The sequence below is a fragment of the Rutidosis leptorrhynchoides genome, chromosome 3 (genome assembly GCF_046630445.1).
Source record: "Rutidosis leptorrhynchoides isolate AG116_Rl617_1_P2 chromosome 3, CSIRO_AGI_Rlap_v1, whole genome shotgun sequence".
Lineage (NCBI taxonomy): Eukaryota > Viridiplantae > Streptophyta > Magnoliopsida > Asterales > Asteraceae > Rutidosis > Rutidosis leptorrhynchoides.
In genome coordinates this window covers 615,351,195-615,361,724 of record NC_092335.1, presented here as the reverse complement: position 1 = coordinate 615,361,724, position 10,530 = coordinate 615,351,195, and positions in this window count along the sequence as shown.

The window sequence follows — 10,530 nt, the reverse complement described above, 5'->3', positions numbered from 1 at the left end:
GAGCAGGCGGTGATGCTGGTGCAGGTGGTGCCGGTGGTGCAGATGATCCGGCTCCAGAAGTAGAGGCTGCAAAGCGGGAAGGCTTACGCACGAAAGGATCAGCAGGGTAAGGCACAACCCGCTTACGGGCGGTAACCCTACGACACTGACCATGTGCGTTAGTGAACGCTCGACCTCTGTTGATCCCCGGAATAACGGTGCCATCGAAACGGTACCGCTTCTTCGGTGAGGTGGAGGTTGGCTGTACAGGTGCATCATCAGGGTCCTCCTCGTCGGAGTCATCGTCACTAGAGTCGTCTGTGGATGAGTCGTCGGATGATGAATCGTCAAAAATAGCTGGAGGTGGCGGCGCTCGGCGACCGGTAGTCATGATCCGGTATCTGAAAGGTGGGATTGGTATGACACGTCCATCAGGAAGGCACCAGCACCAATGGTTATGCTCATTACAGAACGAAACGTCCCCATATTCCCCGGGAATCACAACACCACCGGAGCGGGGCTGTGGCTCCGAGGGTCCTGGGGCAAGTAGAGCTGGAATCTCCGGGGGGTCCTGGGCTCCGCCTGAGGTAACCACTGGGGCAGGCGTATGGCTGCTGGTTCCGGAGGATGAAGCACCGGGGTCACTGGTTAACGGGACCTGTGTGTCGGTAGCAGCAGTAGGTGAGGTGGCTGACGAGTCTGAATTGCTGCCCAAAATGATGACAGGTGGAATATCCGACATCTGAACAAGGAAAAATAACTTTTCCATGTCAGTAAGTCATAAAGCAAGCATGTATTAGGCACTACAGCAACCTAGCATGGCAGTAATAATAACAGTTCTAAACAGAAATAACCTGTGAAAGCAGATAGTAATCATGCAATAGCGGAAATAAGCATACAACAAGTTCGCATGGCAGTAAAGATAAGCAATAGCATGCAGTAAGTTTCGCAGAAACAAGTAAACTAGCAAGTTGTAGATTAGTCCTATTAGTGAATCCTACTTAGGTTCGGTCTAGACTCACTAATGCAACCTAATTCCCTACAACCAATGCTCTGATACAAAATGTGACGCCCCGTACAAAACCATCGTGTACGGATCATCAATCAACAGGATCATTACATGGTCAAACACTATATGCTATTTGAAAACCGATTTTGCATTCATAAAAAGATAACGTTTTACAAAAGATGGCACGCATCCTACGAATAGGAGCATAAACATAATTATTTGACCCTAAGGTCGTTACAAAACCATTGTTTGAAATTAACATAAACTACGAATGCAATAGAAAAGTTCCATGAATGAGACATCTCTAGTAATGCAGCGGATAACTAATACAGCAGGTCCTTAACAGCAAGACAGCAAATCTAACAGCGGAAGCAAGAAACCTCTAGGCACCTGAGAAATACATGCTTAAAAGTCAACATGAATGTTGGTGAGCTATAGTTTAAGTTGTAATAGTAACGTAAGATAGGCCACGAGATTTCAGTGTAACAAACAGTATGAAAAGTATATGTATAACCGTGGGCACCCGCTAACTAGACTTAACGTTTATAACCCCCTGAAAGTACACTTGGTGAGTGTGTATGTTCACGAAGTATTAAACACCCGTTAAATGCTAGCGCGACTAGCCCGAGTGGGGATGTCAAACCCTATGGATCCATATCTAAGATTCGCGTTCACTGGTTCAAAAACCAATGACTAAACGTTACCGTGCTAAGGGGAATGTTTATGCCATTGTATAACCTACACACATATAAAGTTTAAGTACTCGTGCCTAGTATGTAAAACGTAAAAAGTCCATGTATTCTCAGTCCCAAAATAGTTAAAGTAAAAAGGGATGCTATAACTCACAGTGATAAAAGCGGTAAAGTCGGTAATGAAAGTACGCAAGTAGTAAGTCGGTCTGAAAGGTCGTCAACCTAAATCAAGGGTTACTAGGTCAGTAGGTTGTCTTTATAAATTCTAATAGTGCATAAAATAAGTTTAAGTGTCATCATCATCATCATTCATCATCATAAAAGCTAAGTAAGTTTGACAAGAATAGAGATCGAAACAATAAGCTGACTTCGGTCAGCTGCTACGACCTCTATGTAAATCGAAAAGACACATAGTCAGTGGCTATGGCTCCGTATATGAGTCCCCTAACAGCTGACCAATTTTCAGAACCTAACTCGTCTTTGTTTGACCGTGGAGACAGTTTAAGTGCGAGTAGGTCAGAAATTTCAACACAACGTTAATAGGGTGTAGTGACTCTCGGAGGGCCATAAATCCTAAACCGTAAATCGGATTAAGACAAGGCCTAAACGGAAAATCATCTACTCGAACCAAACTAACTTAAAATAAACTTTCCAGTAGCCCATGTGGTCTGATCAGATACGAAAATCAGTGGACAAGTGCTCCGGTGGGGTTCTTGGTGCTTGATGCTCATCACGGTTCTCATCCTTGATGCTTGTAGCTTCAAGTGTACAACTCGTTGATGGTTTAGCATCACTTTTGACCAAGATTCTACCATCAATAAACAATATTTTAAGACCAAGTGGTAACACAACTCATTTAAGAGTCTTAGATGGATGATGAACCAAGGTTACATCATATCCTTAGTCTTAACACAATTACAAGTCCTATTTACAACAAAGTTACAAACTTTACAACAATCAAACAAGTATGAACATGATCTAAGTCAAATGAAGTGATGTCTAACAACCCCAATCCATTTAACCAAAAACGGAGTACATTTTTTTTTTTAGTTAGGTCCCATTAATACAATACATTTTCAACTCTGTTTTAATCAAAACATAACATCGTAATGATATGTTTAACAACCTATCATGACCCTTGGTACACAAATTACACTTTACAAAATCATTTGTAATAATGACCCGATCACAAGAAATACGGGTTAATACACAATAACCCAATCCGATACCAAGAGCATAATCCCGGGGACTACCAAATCCCTAAATCCGCGTCCAAAACTCCAAAAGCTACCCCATCGAGCCCAAGCGCTCCTACACATCTAGTCTAACGACTAGCTAACTTCACATACACAATACCTGAAAAAGGTAAACAACGAGAGGGGTAAGCTTAACGCTTAGTGAATGCCATAATTATACATATACATATATAATGTACCTACTTGCATACACTTACTCACATACCGCATACATGCTAGCAACATAATTAGCAAACCATCTCAAGTATCAAGCTAATAACCTCCAATATCGCAAGCTAGCATAACCAATAGCATATACTCAAACAATATATTATGCTACACTACAACACATACACAATACCATATGGTTAACCATAAACGCTATGGTGCTACCGGCTCGTGGTTCACACCGTACGTAATGCTATGACGCTACCGGCTCCTTGATTCACGCCACTATGCATTTGAGTCATACTCTTTTATAGTGCTACCGGCTCGTGGTTCACACTTTGATGCTACCGGCTCGTGGTTCACATCTCATTTTATAGTGCTACCGGCTCGTGGTTCACACTCTGATGCTACCGGCTCGTGGTTCACATCATGACACTCGTCACACACATGTTATGGTACTACCGGCTCGTTGGTTCATATCATAACATTCACAAATAAATACACTATATACATACATGCATAATTATTCCACTCACCTAATCACGTCGGTGGTGATTTAGCACTTCCGTATGCTTCGAGCAAGGTACCTAATACATAAGTACAAATTCAATAAACAACTTGTGGAATTAACCACAATACTCACTCTCAAGCATTTAATGACCCAAAAGCATTAAATAACTCACTTACACCCAAAACCGCCCATAAATGGCCAAGACTCATCTTTAATTACTAAAACTAGTGATGTAAGTCTACTAACACCAATTAACACAAGCTTGGGGTATTTCATACCCATTTCACCCAATTAGGTCAACCTTAACTCATTTGACCCATTTCAACACTTATACATACCATTTTAGCCAAACATGACCCATTTACAATTCTTCCATCATTTACAAGTGTATTAGTGACTAAACAACCCAATTTAACACTTACAACTTCAATTCACATGGCCAAACCCTAGATCATAGCTATTAGGGTTTTCCTTATCTCAACATAACCCAAATTCACCCATTTTACCCCCAAATGGGTCTTACAAGTTCCAACACTCCTAAAATCACTTAATACTAGTGATTATACCCCACTTACAAACCTTAAACATGCTTAAATCATTAACCAACCCAAAACCCGCAAAATATCAAAATAGTGAGTTTCCATAAACCCTCTTCATCATCTAAATGGGTTTTACAAATAACAATCTCAAAACCCTAACATGAAATCTCAAATCAAACAATGAAATTCGGATTTAGAATTTACCATAACAATCAAAACGTAGCCGAGAACGAAAGGAACAACTTTATCACTCGCACATTTGATCGATTCAAGCTTCTTCTTCATCAAAACTCTAAATCTCTCTCTAGAATCTCCCTCTCTCTCTAAACTTTGAAGATGAGAGTGTTTGGATGTGAAAATGGAGATAAGATAAGCATTGGAACTGATTTGGGGTATAAAACTCGTCCACATGTGAATTTACCAAAACACCCTCAAAAGATTCCTTTAAAATGGGTCAAAAATGTCATTACAGCGACATTTGTCGCGTTTCGCGACACCAGGACGCGACAAACTCACCCGGAACGCGATAAAGTGGTCAGAACTCATCATCAGAAGTTTTCTCGTTTCGGTCATGTTTGTCACGGATCACGACAGACCAGAACGCGACAAAACACATCCGAACTCGACAGTTTGCCTGATTTTCTCCAATTTCACTTTTAAAACATCCCAAAGTCCAACGTGGTCAACTAATTACATCCAAAACATTAATTAATCATTCTTGGACTTCAAATGATGCCCCGAGCGTCATGTTTAGAAAAACGGGGTGTTACAACTCTCCCCCACTTAAATTCGATCATGTCCTCGTGATCCTAGTCACTTAACCGATCGGAACCGCACTCTATGGTCCTCGAACAAATGATTCGATCTGACTTCTACCACATTACTCATTAACCCGAAGATTAATCCATTAACTAAATACACACTTGCACGCATTCCAAGACGTACAACACACAACAACCGAAGTCTATAACGATCACTTAGAATACACAGATTCACCTTGTATTCTCCTAACTCCTCTAAGTAATTCCTTTCAAAGAGTCACCTTCAACAACTAAATCGTCACCCGCGATTTATCAAAATCCACAATTCCGAGCACTAACACTTGCTCAATTCCACACATTGGAAAAACTCAACCAATCTCGTACCGAGATATCAACTCCTTAGCGTACCCATACCAAGTACAATGCTAATAATCACAAACTTCCATTACCACAACCAGCGGTATCTCTTGCACTCAACGTCAAAATACGGAAAACTCCATTAACCCTTCAAGTTCTCTCGACTAAATCTCGCAACAAGCTACATCCATAACTATATCGCCCAACGCGATATACTAGATCCACTACGCCGTGAACCAAGTCTTGCATTACTCCAAACCGAGAAGGATTTATACCTCATTAAACTCCGTACTTCATTGGTTCATAAACACATCACTCAAACGGTCAACCACGAATGTCCTCCTAATCAAGAACCCACTTCCTCGTCTCCACCACCGGGTCATTCCTTCAACGAAGGAATTTCGGTATCACCACATAATCACATTAAGGACACAAGGTTTTTCCTCCAAACCCTACAACACAACCACACAAGACGGCTTCCTAGTACCAGCATGGAGACTATTCATATACTTGAATCCCGTCAACAGCGAATTATCATCACAACAAATTCGCAATTTGCCACATGATCCACAAAATATTCACCAACGTCGGGTGAATCCTCCTACCTAGACCGTCCATTAAGGATGGCCTTGACATTTCCATGAGACCAACGGGTCACATCACTAGGGAACACACTCTTACAAACAAACAACATCCGCGTACCTCGATGTGAGACAATCGGAGCTGACACTCCCCGCCTCACAATCATTCATAAAGTGGAATAATCCACTGACAATTTTCACGACCACGTTTCCCGAAAGGGAAAATACAATATACATCCCCAAATCGAACTCGTACCTACTCAACAGTACTATCCGGGTTTCACACCAACCCAAAATTACATCACGAGAGCACCCGAAATGACAGTTACATTCTCTCACTCTGAGATCTCAAACTTCACATTTGATCTCATACCGCACTCTGGTACTACACGACCACCTTACACAAGAAGACTTACACTTCCTTCGATCCCATCATCACAATCTTCACACATAACATTCCGGAAATGTAACTCACAATCGTAATGCACGATCTCGAGTCAACATCAACAACTCGTCACTCTTCCTTGTTAGGAACTCCGAATACCTATTAAGGCTTAGCACGGTACACTCTGACACTTCACTATACATAACACCACCGGAGCCCCCTCGGGCGGCAGTAAAACTCCCCCACTTAGGATTTAGCTCCACATTCTTACCGTAAAGATGATAACATCCCGCGGAATTACCATTCCACAACACACATGATCATTCTCATCACTGATCATAAACACCGAACCACTTCAAATTCACTTTAGGCTCTCAGAGCCGTCGTACAAAATTACCAGGGATGCCATACACGTGACGACTTCGCACCTTCATACCACAAGTCACAATCGACTGCCTTAATGGTTCGCAAAGCGAACTCCACCAAAGTCCCACATACATCTCTATGCCTAAGCATATGTCACCCCGATAAATTAGTCGTGCATCTCGGTCGAGATCACCCGACTTTCCACTCAACGAACCTTTACCAACAATCGCTCACTCTCATGGAGAAGAGTGACCAATCCGACACAATAATTTCGTCAACCGCAATACCAACACTTCCTCATAACCTTCGGTCTAACCGACCCTTAAGTCCGTCACCGGCTCACCGGTCATCTTTACTCATCTAACACTTAAAAACAACAAGATTTGCTCATCCGTCACTTCCCAAGAAGTATTTACCGAAATGCTCTTAAACCTCAACTTTCATAACCGTCGAATTACAATCACTCATCGATCACTATTGTAATCTCTGCTGCTTTCAAGGGTATCTCACGGGCACCCTAAGCACAAAGTGATCACACCACTACTGGAGTTGGACATTACACTAGCAGGTATAAAATGATGCAGTGTCATGTAGACTCCCACCACAATCTACCGAATTTTAGAAACTCGATCTTTAGGTTCCATACACCCAATGTCACCCATCTCACCACAATAATAACCCGAAGTCATACCTAACTGACAAACCTTACGGTTTATTGTCTTCTCGAAAGTTCCTAGCGATCACACGCTACCCACAATTTCCACAAGGCCAAAACGATAAAGCCTAACGAAACCTTTCATCCAACACTAAGGAGATGCTTGGAAACACCAAGTCTTACATCCTTCCATACCTCGATAAAACCACTACTAAAAGGGATATTCCATTAGGAATGTTACCCTATAATCCACAACACACTAACGCAACCGTCGTCATACGGGTCCTACTCCCAAGAGCTTAATGACCCAAAGACTCCCCGATTTGCCAATTCCAAGGCGACTCACAACAAGAATCCCAACACAATTCGCTAACCACTCACTCTACCGAGTGTAACTCAAACCACAATCATTAAACTTGTCGCATTCCATTACGGAATTCAAGTCCTCGTCGCACACACGCACGCGTAAATCGGTCATCGTAGTTACGATGAGTAACTTCAACGAATGACAAATCTCAAAATGCACCCACTACTTAGTGTGACTAAGCATGCACAACGAATCCACAGTAACACTTCCCGACTCGCAAAGAACTCGATGTGACAACAAGCACATCACTCGAGACCACTATGTCCTAGGAACTAATAAAAGATTCCTAATTCATCCCGTTCTACCCCAACCATGCCACGTTTCCTCCGTTCGGTACTTGTCATGTCATGCTTGGTGTCAAGATACACTTTCGTAATAATGGTGATCAATCACTATTATAAATGCGTACCTTACCATTTCCACATGGTCACGCAAAGTACTTTACTCGGACTGACGCAACATTCACACAAGATAACACGCGATAACTCCCAGTGCCCGAATGACCAAAGTCCTTACCGCGAACTTGATCACTCAAAACTGCCAAACATCTGAATCTCTCCAATAGATTCATCTTTAGGACACCACACCAATAGATACCTGTATATATACACCTATATACAATATAATAATAAATACACAAGTACACCGCAACAACAAGTCAACCTACAACCTAGGTGACTATCACTAAAACAACGTACAGGCTCGCCTACTTACATTAGGCACTAGCAATTTGAGGCACTAATTTACACACGAAACAAGGCCCCACATAATCATGCTTTGGACAATCACAAGTCCTAGTTAGTCACCTACTCTAAGGCACTATCAATTCTCAAACCAACCTGTATTCCTACAAGTCCCGCAAATAGCGCACAACCGTCAATAAGTCTAAGACTAGGCACCTATTCCAAGGTCACCTAATTCCCTTAGACTATGCTCTGATACCACTTCTAACAACCCCAATCCATTTAACCAAAAACGGAGTACATTTTTTTTTATTAGTTAGGTCCCATTAATACAATACATTTTCAACTCTGTTTTAATCAAAACATAACATCGTAATGATATGTTTAACAACCTATCATGACCATTGGTACACAAATTACACTTTACAAAATCATTTGTAATAATGACCCGATCACAAGAAATACGGGTTAATACACAATAACCCAACCCGATACCAAGAGCATAATCCTGGGGACTACCAAATCCCCAAATTCGCGTCCAAAACTCCAAAAGCTACCCCATCGAGCCCAAGCGCTCCTACACATCTAGTCTAACGACTAGCTAACTTCACATACACAATACCTGAAAAAGAAAAACAATGAGAGGGGTAAGCTTAACGCTTAGTGAATGCCATAATTATACATATACATATATAATGTACCTACTTGCATACACTTACTCACATACCGCATACATGCTAGCAACATAATTAGCAAACCATCTCAAGTATCAAGCTAATAACCTCCAATATCGCAAGCTAGCATAACCAATAGCATATACTCAAACGATATAATATGCTACACTACAACACATACACAATACCATATGGTTAACCATAAACGCTATGGTGCTACCGGCTCGTGGTTCACACCATACGTAATGCTATGACGCTACCGGCTCCTTGGTTCACGCCACTACGCATTTGAGTCATACTCTTTTATAGTGCTACCGGCTCGTGGTTCACACTTTGATGCTACCGGCTCGTGGTTCACATCTCATTTTATAGTGCTACCGGCTCGTGGTCCACACTTTGATGCTACCGGCTCGTGGTTCACATCTCATTTTATAGTGCTACCGGCTCGTGGTTCACACTCTGATGCTACCAGCTCGTGGTTCACATCATGACACTCGTCACACACATGTTATGGTACTACCGGCTCGTTGGTTCATACCATAACATTCACAAATAAATACACTATATACATACATGCATAATTATTCCACTCACCTTATCACGTCGGTGGTGATTTAGCACTTCCGTATGCTTCGAGCAAGGTACCTAATACATAAGTACAAATTCAATACACAACTTGTGGAATTAACCACAATACTCACTCTCAAGCATTTAATGACCCAAAAGCATTAAATAACTCACTTACACCCAAAACCGCCTATAAATGGACAAGACACATCTTTAATTACTAAAACTAGTGATGTAAGTCTACTAACACCAATTAACACAAACTTGGGGTATTTCATACCCATTTCACCCATTTAGGTCAACCTTAACTCATTTGACCCATTTCAACACTTATACATACCATTTTAGCCAAACATGACCCATTTACAATTCTTCCATTATTTTGCATTGCGGCCTGCACTGCGGCTATGTTCGCAGCAAGGAAAACACGGAAGTCTTCCTCACTCATGTTCAAGTTCTGACGAGTCGTCGGTGCCACTTCCTTCAAAACTAGCCAAAAGAATTGAGTTAATCATATAGAATTCAAGAGTAGTCAATAGTATTTCGTAGCATAATATGAACTTATTTATAAAAGCTTTTTCTTCATATTAGCGTTTTATAGTTTTAATTCGGGTAGTACCTACCCGTTAAGTTCATACTTGGTAGCTACTATACAATTCAACTACTACGATTCTATATGAAAAACTAAATACAATAATATTTCGCGTTCAAACTTATATACAATATTTTACAAACTTACAATATCGCTATTTTACATATAACATAAAATATAGCACACAATAACTTGATACAAGGCAATTGTGAAGACAATTATATTTAATACGCAAGTCGTTCAGCAAAAGCAATAAAGGCACGTAATTTATAAGTCCAGAAACAAGTCATGCATTCGGGTTTTACTAGTATTATTTTCCATCCTTGGTCTTGTGGAAAATAACCGTTGTTGTGACGCCCCGTACAAAACCGTCGTGTACGAATCATCAATCAACAGGATCATTACATGG